Source organism: Aphelocoma coerulescens, chromosome 8 (genome assembly GCF_041296385.1).
Source record: "Aphelocoma coerulescens isolate FSJ_1873_10779 chromosome 8, UR_Acoe_1.0, whole genome shotgun sequence".
Lineage (NCBI taxonomy): Eukaryota > Metazoa > Chordata > Aves > Passeriformes > Corvidae > Aphelocoma > Aphelocoma coerulescens.
Genome location: NC_091022.1, coordinates 25,140,157 through 25,154,554, shown reverse-complemented (window position 1 = coordinate 25,154,554; position 14,398 = coordinate 25,140,157). Strand labels below are relative to the sequence as shown.

The following is a 14,398-nucleotide window of genomic DNA, read 5'->3' as shown; positions in this document are numbered from 1 at the left end:
CTTTTTTCTTTCCCTTTTTCTGTGACTAAGCAAGATTATTGCTTAAGTATAGGAGGTGGGTGAGGAACCTCCCTGTCCCACCCAATTTCCCGACAAAAAGTTCATTGTAAAGCATCCATTGTGTGAGTTTGGAAACATATGGAGCCTGAATGGCTGGGTTTTTTGTGGGTTTTTTCCACTTGGGGACATTATTTATATCACAGCTGCTTCATTATACCAGCTCAGAAGTGCCATGGTTTCTTTAAAGAAACATCTCCATTCAGCTCATTTCCCCCCAGAGCTGTTTTTCCTTTTACTCTCCATGGGGGTTTTTGTTGCTTCTCCATTGCAGACCTCTCTGTCAGGCTGCTGTTCTTCAGGTGGAATTTCAGTTTTTCCTGAAGGACCACATTTAATGTAGCAGATGCACCTTGGAAACTGTTTTGGGCAGGTAGAGAGCAATTCAGTATTCCCGAGCTTCTCCATCTATCTGGTCAAGTAAAGCAGGCAAGAAGGACTGATCAAGAGGCTCTTGGCAATCTTCATTAGTATAAAATAAAACATGGCACAAAATTGTCCTTAGTTGGTGAAACAGACTTCCTTCATCCTGCAGACTTTTCTTTTTCCTGGCCATTTAAATGAGGTCTCTGTCTGAAGAAATCACAGACAATAAAACCATGAGGGATGGTGAGAGACCATATAGCTTTGCAAAATCAGCCTTTCCCCTACATTCTGCAGATAAAATTTGGCCAAGGCTACTCTGTCATAGGATTGTTATCCTCATTAGGAGAAAGTGTTAGCAGCATGCTCCTGTCCCTGGTGGGCAGACATGACATGGTCCAAAACCGAGGTGAGTCTCAATGAGGAGGATTAATGGCAGAGGTAGTAGGCCATGTCTGAAAAAGCTGTGTGTAATCTAGTTGGAAAATCTGGCTGATCTAACCTTGTTTGGGAAACATCCACAGTGATTCATATAGAACATAATATGGCTCAACTGTGCATAAGCGTTCTTTGACAGAGCATTTATCCTAAATGCTTCTTGGAATCTGTTGAGCCATAAAAGCATCGTCTTAAATAACAATGGGGGAAAGAGGAAGAAAAGGCTGTTAAACACCACCAGGAAGAGCATATATTCAGAGGAGGTTTAAGAAGCACTTTGGCAGGGGGAGAAAAGTCAACATGGTGCAGGGAAGAGCAGTAAACACTGTAACAGGCTGGAGCTGGAAATTTTTTACTAAAACCAACCAAAAAAAAATAGCAAAAGAGAAAAAACAAGCAAACTATAGCAGAACAGCTGAGGTGTATCATTCCTCTGTTTCTGACAAAGAAACTTTCCACTCAGGGAAGCAGACACTGTCTTCAGCCATTTTCATTTAGCTGAAAGTATCATCTTCCCATAAAAAGTGTTTCAACTGGAAATTGTGAAACTATTAATTTATTGGCTGTTGTGAGCCCTGGAGAAGAACTAAAGATGCAGTAGTGTGAGAGAAGTCCAAGAATAGTCTCTGCTCTCTGGTGTTAGGCTTTGTCTGTACACATCATCACAGACTTGAAATAAAGGATGGGGCAGGAAACTTGACTCAAAGCCAGTGCTTAATGTTGACTTATTTGCAGAGTGGGGCACCTCTCTGCATTCCCCTACCTTGGCAGCAGAGTCTCCTGTTCATGATGTCTTCCCTAAAATTCTCAGTTCCTTGGGGAAACATACCTGAAAGCAAGAGGGTTTGAACTCTGCCTAGATGGATGTGTGTGTCCTCCGCTGAATGGTCCCACACTGGGTAACTTCTGTTCCCAGCTCCAGAACATCATGTTGGGCAGGTTTGCCTGGACTAGAACCCTAATTCCAGTGGGGTCTGCTCTGAACATTGAACATACAAAACTTTATTAAAGGGTAAACTACTGTGCAGGAATACTGGATGGAGTCAAAAGAGAGCACATGGTTGCACCCCATAAAGATTAGATGCTCTGTGAATTTTCCTATGGTCTGATGATAAGGTAGATCTGCCTGTTCTAGATGAGAATGAAGAAGGAAAAATAAATTGCATGGTAAAAAAGTCCAGAGTTGCCACTAGACTGAATTACTCAAGATGCAGAAACAGCAGAAAGCTATAGAAACTGTGAATAGAGATCATTTAAATATATTCACAGGAAGCAGCCTTTAGAAGAAACAAAGACTCTCAGAACTCCACACCAGGGACTGTATTGTCATTGTCCTGTAACTGGGCTGTAGCTGTCAGAAGCGCTTGGAGCTCCCCCTTAGGAATGAGGAGGCTGCTGCAAACCATTCTGCCCTTTTTTTTTTTTTTTTTTTTTTTGGAATAGCTTGTATTTTATGATTTCTGGGCAAGCTGCAAAAGACAGTCTAGCCAAACACAGTATGACAAAACTTGATAGCACAACAACTTAATAATTGTTGTGTTGTTTAGGTCATGTTGCTGTAATTGAGTCTTAAGGAACTTTGCATTTTTGTCTAGCCTTCCTTTTTTCACTCTTTCCTTTTTAAAAGATGAAATAAAAACAATTGAAAGGCCCAGAAGAGGAACCATTTTGCTATAGTGACTGTAGTAACAAAATGTATACATAGAATAAACAAATAGAAGCTCAATGAATTTTGAGCTGCTTGCAAAGCAGAAATTGTTGTATGGGTTACAGAGGTGCAGGTGTTTTCATCTTGATTGTTGTGGAGCCATACATGAAGAGGTATTTCTCTCCTGTGCTGAAGCCCAAAAGAGACATTTCTGGTTTACTTCCAAGTAAGTTGTGTAAGGGAGTCAAGCCCACTGCATTGCATTCTGGCATTGACAGTTGAAAAATTGGACAGTGTTCAGGGAAGATCAGCTGGATTCTAATGTAGAGTTTGGGGGGGGGTGGACAGCACATGGAAAAAATGCAAGGGTTGGAAAAAAAACTGAAGCAGCTGCATGCTTATGTTTTGGCAAAGGGAATTCAAAAAAAGGAGTGTTGTGGACAGATTGTATGCAGAAGAATGAAGAGGAACAGTTTGAGCTGGCACATAGGAATATTTGAAAGTATATCAGATTGAAATTGAGGCTGGTTTTGGATGAGTATCAATGATTCCTTGACAGTGATTTGCAGGACAATTTTTCTCAGGTTAAGTAAGAAGCCCCATTATATGAAAGTAAGTTCAGCAAAACACTCATGCTATGTCCTACTTACTACCAGTGCTGCCTTGCCAAAACAGCAAATAGTCTTTCTCTTTAATCTCTCTGTTCCTAGAACAGTATGATTATTACTATTATTGACATGATTAATAGTCTGATCTTGATTGTTCAACAATAGCTAAGCAGCATTACCATGAATAAGTGGAGTGTAATCTGGTATGGTGTTTAAACTCTGCCATCCATTTCAGTTTTAGAAAGGACAAGAGAATGCCTTCTTCAGAAAATAACTAGCAGCGTTCCTGTGTATCAAAAAAACAGAAGAGTGAAACAGGACAAAGACCAAAGCTGTTTATGCTTTCAGTTGCACACAGACTGGGTAAAGCCAGAAGATTGTTGGCTTCCTCTGTCCAAAATGCTAAGCATGGGTTGTGAAATGGCTGCTCTTTAAGCCAACCAAACTGAATACCTAGAGTCTCACATTTCTGTTGTTTAGTGACAGGCACAAATTTGAGCCAAATCCTCCCTTTCCTAAGGTACTGGGGAAAAATAAAGTGAGATCTTGTCTGGCTAGAAGAGATAGCCAAGACATGGAGGAGTTTGATGGCTCCACAATCAGTGATCTGGCAAAGAAGAGTTTATATAAAGTACATTTAGCTGGTGTGGAGCTATTTGGGAACTCTCACTGATTGGATTTCTGAAATCTCCTGGCTCCTCCTGTTGACCTGCCTGGTGGCCCAGTGTTGACCTTGCTGTGCCTCTTCCAGAATTTCAACAGCTGACTGTTGAAAACACCTTCTTTAAAGCTCGATCCCTTTCTGTAAAAGAAACCCTGTTGCATTCATCATTGTTCATATGGCAGAACAATGCCATAAACGCTTGAGAACTTCTTCTCACATTGGCCTCATTTGTTCATTTTGTTGCCTGAGGGAAAGAGTCCTGAATCTGTTTGCGTGACAGCCTTCAGCAGCATTCATATTTCCTTCTTATTTTGCTGGCTGCTGTCCTTGTCCCCAAATAAAGGCACTGGAAAACTAGTGGCTGAATCAATAGCTCATTGCTTTGCCCTGAGATAAGAAAGGCAACTTTTTTTTTTTTTTTTTTTTGGTGGAGTTCTGCCAACTGGCTGTCCCTGCTCCCCTCTGTCTTCAGAAAACAGAGATGCGTGCTTGGGGTTGGGAGAGAGGAGGAGATGGGAGAAAGTTTCCCCTCAGCTGGATTCCAGGGACTTGAGCAGATAAAGGGCCACAGCTGCTTCACATTTAACTGGAACCAGCCAAACTGCAAGATCAATCCAGGAAGCACCTGTGTCCATGATGACTCTGTTGTTGCTGGGTTCTCAAAATCAGCTCTGACCTTCTGCCACGTGCCAAGCCCTGACGTGCTGCACACCGTCCTCTTGGCCAGGAGAGCATGCAGCAGTGCTCATTTCCATCAGGCTGCTCTCTCCGAGGATGTGATCAATGCTGCCTTCTTTCAGAATCTGAGAATTCAGGACGAATCAAAGAATTCAGCACACGTTTTCATGTCTGCTTGTCTGAGAGTTTGAGAATTTATTGTAAACTCTCAGAGCTCTGCTGAAGAAATTAATTACCCTTGTTCCTTATGTTTGAGCTTCCTGGCCCAGTTCAACCAACGTGTCTTTGCTGTTGTAACTTAGTCCTGTCCTTCTGTCTGAAGCAAAGAGCTTCCTCCCTCCCTTCTCCTATAATATCCTACAGGTGGGACCCTGGCTCTGCTACTCGTTGTTGTCTCAGGGTGGAAGTCTTTGCTCTCCTAGCAACGCTCTCTCCTTCCGCTTGGGATGAAAGCACACTCCATCCACAGTGATGGAGCCATTTCACTACATCAGGAGCCCTAATCTTCTCAAGGTGATGGACAGAAATGGGAAAATGCTTGACATAACATTCCCCACAGCTCCAGTTTGGTAAACCCTGTTCAGTAGATCCCAGAAAATTACAGATGCCCTCAAGAGCCCTCAGGAATCTCCCAGTAGCTGTCAACTTCAGGATGTGTACACTGCTTCAGCTTTCTGGTGCCTGCTAGGCAGGGTTACTCCACTCTGCATAGCTGCTAATTTTTGGGATGTGTTAGGGAAAATGTTAAAGTTATTGTGAAATAAAGAAAAGCTTATTTAGAAAAGACACAAGTGGAAAAAAAACTACAAGAGCTGTGACACTTTCATTGGAAACAACTGAATTAATTGAGGAAAAAAAAGAACCGAGAAAGGTACATTCTGGATCCCATCTCTTCTGAGACAGGGAAAAATGCACACTTTTTTTTATGTGGGTGGAATAATCTCCCCATTGGGATGCTGCAGTTCTTCTTAAACCTCTTGTAAGCCTTTGGCTCTTTTCACTTGATCTGAGCCTGAGGATCATCCTCCCATCACTAGCTCCCTTCCCTGAGAAGAAAAGCGAATCCATTTTTTAGGGGGGTTCTCTGACAGCATAATTTACAGTAAGAGGTTCATAGGGATTAAATGGGGTTCATCTGCATGCATTGGCAAATTTATTGCCTCATCTAACATTGGAGAATATGACTACTCAATGCTTAAAATACTTAGCCATGAAAATATGCACATTACATTTTCATGTTCCCGAGTGCCTTTAAAATATCCTCCTTTGCAATTTAATTGTCTCTGTGTCTGCCTTACAGCCACAAAGCCTGAGCCAAGCAAAGTAACTCTTAGGGGGAAAAACATGGAAGAAGCTCTCCAAAACATGGTAGAGAAGCAAAGTCAATTTACAAATTCTCAGCCTCAGAAATTTAATTATCCTGTCACTTCCTGAGCAACACATTACTTAGGGATAGTGTATCTTCGTGTTCTTTAGGCCACCTTTAGACACTGAACGCCTTCTGAGAGAATGGAATTTAGTGATGTGCTACAAAAAAATCTAGGAAAGAACAAGATAAGTCATGGTGTTGGAGAAGGAATACAGAGCAGAACTTCTCAGGAATTTAATGCTTGACTAGTTCTCCCTGTGGGACATTCACTTTGCTCTATAATCAGATTTTATCCTTGGCAAAATTTTTGCGTTTTTTTGAAGAAATTGTTCCATATTCCATATAATTCTGTTCCTTGGGAACGGGGCCACTGGAGAAACCTGGGCTTGCTTCTTTTTGCTCAAGGGCAGCTTGCTCGCTGAGCTGTCCTGAAGCCAGTGCTAAGGTTTCTAGGGTTTTTTGCTGATCTGCAGCCTATCAGTTTTAGGAGATCTGTATCTTATACTCCATAAACTCTCTAATAGTAAACTTACAGAGCCTTGGAGACTTCAAAAGTTCAGAGCTAGTTCTTACCTTATTTCCTAGCCAAATTTCAGGGTTATTGTTTCCACAGGAGAAGCTGATTTTTCATCCTCTTTCTGCTTCCAGCCAGCTCTTAACGCAGATCTTTTCACCTCAGGTCATAAGCATGAGATGAAAATTTTGGTTTATAGTTATTAGAGATAAAGCTGATCCAACTTGTGCTGAAATTGTTGGCTTCCATCAGTGCCAGTAGCTTTTAGAGGTCATCATTAATATGAGATGGTTGCTGATCCTCTCCCATCTTTGGTTGTGAGGAGCCATGAGGGAATTGGTGGAAAACTCGGAGTATGTTCACACAGTTGAGCAGATGCCTTCCTTAGTCAAAGTAAAAAGACTGGCTTTTCCAGAGTAGTGCTCATGGGTGTCTTAGACAACTGACCAGGCTTGCTTGCAGGAGGTGTCTGGCTGGTTTTAGGTGGCTAATCAAGTTTTAGATGTGTAATCATTTTGTGAGATGTGTCACTAGGCTCATTTAAGCCTTTGGAAAAACTGCACCATCCCCTTCCCAGCCTTACATTGAAACACAGGTTGTGTGACTTTGTTTGTGTATTGAGCCTGCTCTTGTCCTGTGGATTGATGGCCTCCGCCCCAGGCGATATCAATCTGGGCTGAAGTGCAGCTGCACTTTGTAACAGCTCAAGGGGCACAAAGGTATCAAGTGGTATTGTGTGCTTGGAAAGATGTCGTTTATCTGAGGAAGTTTGTGGTCTGTTTGCTGTCACTCTGTCTTTGCAGTGCCGACTTCCCTTACCTTCAGTATCACGTTGTCAGGCAAAGAGGCCTCACACATTAGGACAGATAGCTTTTCCACATCCAGAGCTGACTTCTTTTCCTTCAGCGAGAGATCTGTGGGCTGTGCTGCAATCGATAGAGCTGATTCACTCAGCATGAGTGTAATTGCTATTCATTTAGCTTGCAGAGAGTTCTTTACCATGCACAAGTTCCTAAAAAAGGAACAGAGAGAAAGGAAGTCAATGACTTTTCTCACTGACACTTTCCCTTAAAAGTTCCTTCAACAACAGTCCCTTAGGGAAAAAACAGTCAAGGATACAGTGTTCTATAGAGGAGTTTGCTGAGAAGCACGCTTCCTCTTTCATGAGTGAGCAGGTGTTCATAAGGACATTCTTTGGAGTTTAAATGGGTTAGAAGCCCTCCAGAACACTATTATGTGACTGGTGGCACGGCCAAATGACTCCATGTGGGTGGATCTTGTTGTGGCAAGCTGTGAAACTTACTGAAACCTTTTAAAATTGCCCCCACAACTAGAAAGTCACTCTAATGTACATATGGTGTGTGATTTTATGTCATTTCTTGCCCATTTTGATGCAAAATAGTCTCACTTTTAACAACTCATGGTATCTCAGCCAAGCCAGGTGACTCCATGCTGTCCACGATCCAGCTTTGGGTCTGAAATGACAGTGTGGGCATCCCTTTAGGAGAACACAGTGAAGAGTCAGGCTTAGATCCATGGATATCAGCCCCTCCTCCTAGTTATGTGCTAGTAGAAGGAGCAGGAATGCCAAAAGGAGTAAGTTCTTATAACAGTAAATTAAGGATGGTGAATTTATGAAGCACTTGTCACAGTAAATACCTTAGAAGCCAGAATGCATTTTTGTGTCATGATCACTGAATCATTTTTATGAGAAGTCAAAGTAAATTCATATGCAATCTGTAAAGTTTGTAAAGAGTTTAATTCATCCAGGAAATCATGTGTTGGGAATACTGTACCCAGATCCAGATCAGATATACTTCAGAGAAGCATTTAGGTTTTAAAATCCTTCTGCAAGCTAAACTGATCTCCAGAATCTTTGGAGTTTCACCCTTCTCTGGACCTCATGCTCCATGCAAGTGAGCATCATGCCAATGTGTTTCCCATTTCCTGGGGATTAAACTGCTGTGTTTGATGACTCAGGACTTTCCAAGGAAGCAGCTCAGTCACTCATTCTCTCTGAAGTGGCCTCAGGTGCCTCAGAGGACATGTTTTCTCTTCCACAGTGATTCATGATTTCAGAGCAGAAGATCAGCTCTCTCTTTTTTTTTTTTCCTTCCCACAAAGTTAATTAATAAAACAAATTTCTATTAGTGGGTGTTGAAAGATTTTGGTTTTCCACCTACACTCCCAAATGCTCTGCATTCCAGGAAGAATGAAAAATGGACCTGTGAACAGAAACAGGAGGGAGGAAAAATGGATCAGATGCTGTGGATGGATGTAGGTACAGTGGCTGTCAAGTGATATGATGGAAGAACTTCCTGAATGAAGACAATTTCTTGCGATCCTTAATGCTAAAAACACCGGTACAGTAATCCAATTTTGGAATTCATAGGTGCAAATTTAGAAAGTTTGGGGCACAGGGAGTGTCTGGCAGAAACTTAACTCTCTGTTTGGGCCTCCCCATTGACCTCTTGCTTAGGCAGGCAGCTGCATGGAACACAGCTGTTCTGCTTTTGGAAACTGGATCTTCTGCCACTCTCAGAGGCTCCTGTTGGTCAGGAGAAGCACCTGGAGGATTCACCCCCTCGTGGGCACTGTGGACCTGGCTATGCCCATCTGTCTGCTTCATGTAGCCCCACTACAGTACAGAATTTTTCATTAGCATCAAGAATTAAGTGTAAATTTATACTCACCATGTTCGTAACTTTTGTCACCTAAGCAAGAAAACACTTGGTCCTGCAGGGAGCCAGAGTTGACAAAAGAACTAAATTTGGGATATTTTTCCTTCCCACTGCTGTATGGGACATCAGAGCAGTTCACAATTCCATAGTGCCACTCTCTGCTGGTGGCAGCTTGCAGAGGAAGAGACCTAATTTGGTGCTGTTGTTTGTGGGAAAGAGCACTCTGTAGTCTTTCTCCATTGATTTCCAGCCAAGTCAGGAGTAGTAAGATTTTTCTGCTAACCTGTAGCACTTCAGCAGCAAAGTCTCAGACAGGATCCAAGTGCTCTGGTACCCAGTGCCCTGTCTGGCAACTAGATTTGTATCTCCTGTCATATGGCCCCAGCTTCACATTTCCAAATTACTCTTGCAAAACTAAAGGCAGTCCCAGAAATTCTTCTGTCGGGACAGCACATCCCTGTTTATGTTTGAAGGGCCGATACCAATGTGGAGTCCCCAGTGATCAAAGTGCACGTTCAGAGATGAGCCCCGTGTTGTGTTTGAAGTGAGCACAGCACTTTGAAATGAGGATGAAGCAGGAATAAATCAGGATGAAGGATGTGAGGCATTACCTACTTTACATGAAATCCCTGCTGGAAAGATGTGGCCAGTGTTCCGAAGTTTTCCTTGGAGAGTGCTTGGAAGTTGCACACCAGCCTATTTGTGGAAAGCTGAACAGTTTCCTATTGTCCGTGATGTGAAACCCTTCCCAGATAAACACTTTCCCCCTCCACTGAAGAAAAGTGATAAAGCCTCGGCAGAGTTGCTGGTTTCTTTTGGCATTGAGCTCTGCTAAAGGCTATAGTTCATATCCATGCCAGAGTCGTTGGGGAAAGGCTCTGTTATTGAGTGAGACTGGGATCATCTTCAAGGCTTTAATAAGATCGTGCGCCCACATCTTTGCGTCTCTGGGTTCATTATACCCCTGGAATGTAAATCCCAATCCACAGTGGATAAACAAGGTTCTCATGGATCTCAAATGCTTTTGTGGTATTGTCTCCTCCTGATTTCTGAAAGGGAAAGAAAACATTGCTAGAAATAAACTCACTGGAGTTGTTTAGCCTGGAGAACAGGAGGCTCAGGAGGGACCTTATCACTTTCTACAGCTACCTGAAAGGGAGTTGTAGTGAGGTGGGAGTTGGTCTCTTATCCCAAATAACAAGCAGTAAGAGAACAAGAAATGTCCTCAAGTTGTGCCAGGGAGGTTTAGACTGGATACTAGGAAAAATTTCTTCACAGAAAGGGTTGCCACACATCGGAACAGGCTACCCAGGGAGGTGGTGGAGTCACCATCCCTGAAGGGATTTAAAGGGTGTGTGGATGTGGCATTTAGGGGCATGGTTTAGTGTGAACATGGCTGTGCTGGGTTAACAGTTGAACTCAGTGATCTTAAAGGTCTTTTCCAATGTAAACAATTCTGTGATTCTACAAAGAGAGCAGTAAATCTCTGCTGCTGTAGTGGGTTTGTAACACTGCCTGCATTTGTGGCATTTTAAGTAATTTTAAGGAATTATTCCTAACACCCACAGAGTCAAGGCATCATATTCCATCACAGGGAAGATCCAGAAGTCCCTCCATGAACTTCGGAGAGAAAAAGCTGATTTTTGAAATCGGCAATGCTAAGAACCAAAGCTGTGTAACACTGGGGTAATACTGGTGGTAGTTTGGTCCAGGTCAGTGGGTGGCTCTCCCTCTGCTTCTCTTGTCCTGGCAGGTGCAGGTCTGAAATACCTCACTGTGTCCTCATCTCTGACTCCAGTTTGGTTTTGCTGGGTGCCTCCATCCTTCCTCCATGGTGCCTCCCAGGCAGAAGACCTCTTCCCAAGAGAGCAGCTTGTGGCTCCACTTGTTGACCCACAGTCAGTGGATGCAGTAGATACAGATTCAGTTTTTGCCACCATTTTGTCAAAGCAAACGTTGCTTTGAGTTTGTGACAGAGGAATCATCTTTCTTCCCTAGAGGCTAGAGGGTTTCTTGCTAATGTTAAATGAGAATTTTGCACTTGTATCAAATTTGTATGTAGATTAGGTTTTAGGTGGGAATTGCAGCTTCCATTGACATTTAGCAGGCACTGAGGTTCTAAATTGCTGAGGCAATTTTAGACACATTCCCCTCAAGGAGAAAGGACATTGACTGGAAAGCAGAGGTAACAAGGGTTTCATTTGTTTGTTTTACAATTGCAGCCATGAATTTAAGGCAATTTCTATGTATCTAAGCATTCATACTGATTGCAGTCATTGCTGAATGGTCAGCAATTCCCACTCGTGTCAGTGAAAGGCAGCAAATGAAATCCACAGGCAACCAAAAGTAGTTTAAATGAGGTGATGGAGCTGGAAGCCGATTTTGTTTTCTTCTTCTTCTTCTTTCACTACTGGAGTGCACTGTCCCACTTGCCCCCCTCTTTACCTGTCCTTCCTTTCCAAGAAGCCCAGCTCAGTCTGTGAGCAACAGATCTGATGAGGTCTAGGAGTCCTGTGGGTTCCCTAATTATTGGTCTGTGGTGTATAGAAAAGGGCCGAACCTTTCCTCATAAAGCCTGACTCCATCATGCTTGTTTTCATGTAAATAAGGACATACACTCTTGTTTGATCTGTGTGCTACTTGGGATAATTCAGTTCCAACTGGCTGTCAGATGAATTCTTACTAGAAAAGGAAGGAAACAGAGGGACAGAGTAGCCTCCCCTTCTGTTCAGAATTAACAGGCTGGTGGGGCAGCCCCAAGCACTCAGTCTCATTGTAGAGAGAGAGTCAGATGAGTCATCCTGCAGTTTTAATTAAAACATCTCACATGGGCAGCATTTCAACAGCATTGACTTTCCTGCAGTTTGAGCTGTATTCCAGCACCGCCTCATGAGAAGTCCTGGTTTGGTCACTCTCGGTGTTCCAGCTTTGTGTAGTGATAAGAAGCTAATGTGACTGCTGGAACCTGTGCCAGATGCCAGGCATAGCTCTGATGAGTCTCTGACGTCTGCTACACTTGTGATATTCCATGTTTTTCCATAGCTAGGCAGTGCTACAAGTACTCAGCTGTGATACCCTCTCGGACAACTGGCACTTAGATAAAGCACTTCAAGGCAAACAAACAAACAGATCTGCAGATACAATGGAGGCAGGTGAGCCCCTAGAGCTCCTCTGCAATGAGGTCTCCAGCAGAGTTAGGGAGGGAGGCTGCAGGGGCTGTCACCTTTGTACTGTCTGTCATTGTCTCACAGCCTTCACCTGTCAGCTTGCTGAGATGGAGCTCTTTAATGAATGCATAATTTAATTCTGGGATTCTTAAATGTACCAATACAAATAATAATCATAGGCATTTCAGTGAAGGAGAGATATTTTCTGGGGTCAGTGCAAGTTTTTCCTATTTTAAGGAGGAAAGACCTGGAGCCTGTTCTTTAAAACTAGACAGTGAGATTTGCCTGAGTTCATTAAAAATCAGTCTCCCCTATGGCCTCAGACAGCTCCTGGATATTCAAGGTCTGATCTCATAAGTTTCAATTAGCAACCAAAAAAGAATATAAAACCTTGTTTTCTTCCTTTAGGTTTCAGCAGCAATGTGCATGCTTTGTTAATGAAGAATTTTAGTGTAGGATGGCTTTGTCAGACAGAAATGAGCACTGATTACAAGCAGGTTCATCAGCATGACTTGATACAAGAGAGGGAAGCTGGGTGAAAACAGGCTGATACATAAAGAGACATTATGTGAAGTCCATTAGCATTAGAGTTGACAGAACAGCATTAGACATTAAAGCAAGTGGGGTTTGGAGGGAGAACTCTTCTGCCTTCATCACATTTCGAGGGCTCTGTCCATTACTGTGCAGTGAAAATGCCCACAGACAGGCTGAAGTGTTGCCTGAATAGGGATTCTGACAACTGTCTTGTTCTTTTCTTGGAAACACTCAGGCACTGTGATATGGGCAAGGCCAATGGGCTCTAACAATGTTTTGGAGAAAGTCAGAGTATCTCTGTGTTCCTTTTTTTAGCTCAGCAGCCACCAATGGCTGAGCAGATCAGATGTTTTACAGTGGCGGCTACAGAGAAGAAAAGTGGATTTAGTGTCACAGAGATCTGGAGTCTCTTGCAGACATGGTCTTCTTATGGCTCTCTGGTTCCACACTTGTGCCTGCTGCTGGGTTTAAGTGGTCTGTGTCTCTCTCCTTTTGGTGATAGCAGCTACTTAGGAGCCCATGTTATCTGTGTCTTGCAATTGCAAGAGCCTCAACTGAACAAGGTACTTCAGGAACACAAGTTGCTGTGCTTGTACAGATCTGTGATCCACCCAGTACCTCATTTCTGCCAGGACCCAACTTACAGAGCAGCAGAGGGAAGTGCAGGATCAGCACCAGGCAAACAGAGAATAATCTGCCCTTAGTTTTGAGACTGAAGTCAGTGGAAATGTTGTAGTCTCTCAAGCTGAGCATTTGGCACCTTGCTCAGCTATGTCTCTGTAGAGAGTTTTTAGTTTTAAGATGTGATAAAGAATATGGACTTGTGCAGATATATCTTCTCTCTGGAGGATCCTGCAAAGAAGGGAAACTAATTTCCAGTGGAGACAACCTGAGAGCAGAACTCAATTTGGATTGTAAACGAGCAAGATACAAACAATTGTGTATTAGCTGTAATTCTACTGTGGAATCAAATCAAGCAGCCAGTTTGAGGATTTTTTTGTCAGTCACCTTCTTAAAATTCATTGCAAACTCAGCACTCAAAATTTTATTATAAGACACTAAAACATTTTAGTTACCTTTATGTGCCAAGCCTTTGGGTGCTGCATGGACATATAGAGTTGGGATTTGAATGTGAAGGCCTCTCTCTCCTGCGTGAAGGAGACTTCCAGGTGTCCCAGGACAGCTGCATATCTCTCTGCTCCCATGTTGAACCAGGATGCCTGAGCAGGAAAAAAGCCCATCCTGACCTATGGACAGGGATTTGGTCCAAGGAGCTTTAAGTACCACTTCCATAAGACAGCAAGGCATGAAAGGCAGCTGTGTTATGAATATTTTGCTTAAGCCAAACTACCCAGGCAGAAACAGCTTAGCACTAAATTGGTATGGTGGTAATAAGACAGTGGAGATTTAGGGAACAGAGCACAAGGTGTGGCTTCTGTACTACGAGCAGAGAAGGCTCTTATTTGCTGTTAATGTGGAAAATGGAAACAAGACTGGAGGGTCAACCCATCCTTCCTCAAGGGGCACAGCCCATCCTCTGGGGCTGGAGTGTGCAGCTCACAGAATTTTCATGAAAGATGCATAAACAAAGGATTATTCAGTTCAAAAACTGAACCAAAAAATTGAGAAGGGAAAATGAGTTCAGAGCAATTTGAAATGGAACATTTTGAGGATGCT

General features: G+C 42.9%; 1 protein-coding gene across 1 annotated transcript in view; it reads left to right on the top strand.

Annotated features, from left to right (window-relative positions):
* The window catches only part of TRABD2B (TraB domain containing 2B), a 276,678-nt gene that overhangs the window by 229,973 nt on the left and 32,307 nt on the right, over nucleotides 1-14,398 (top strand). The window lies entirely within an intron of this gene.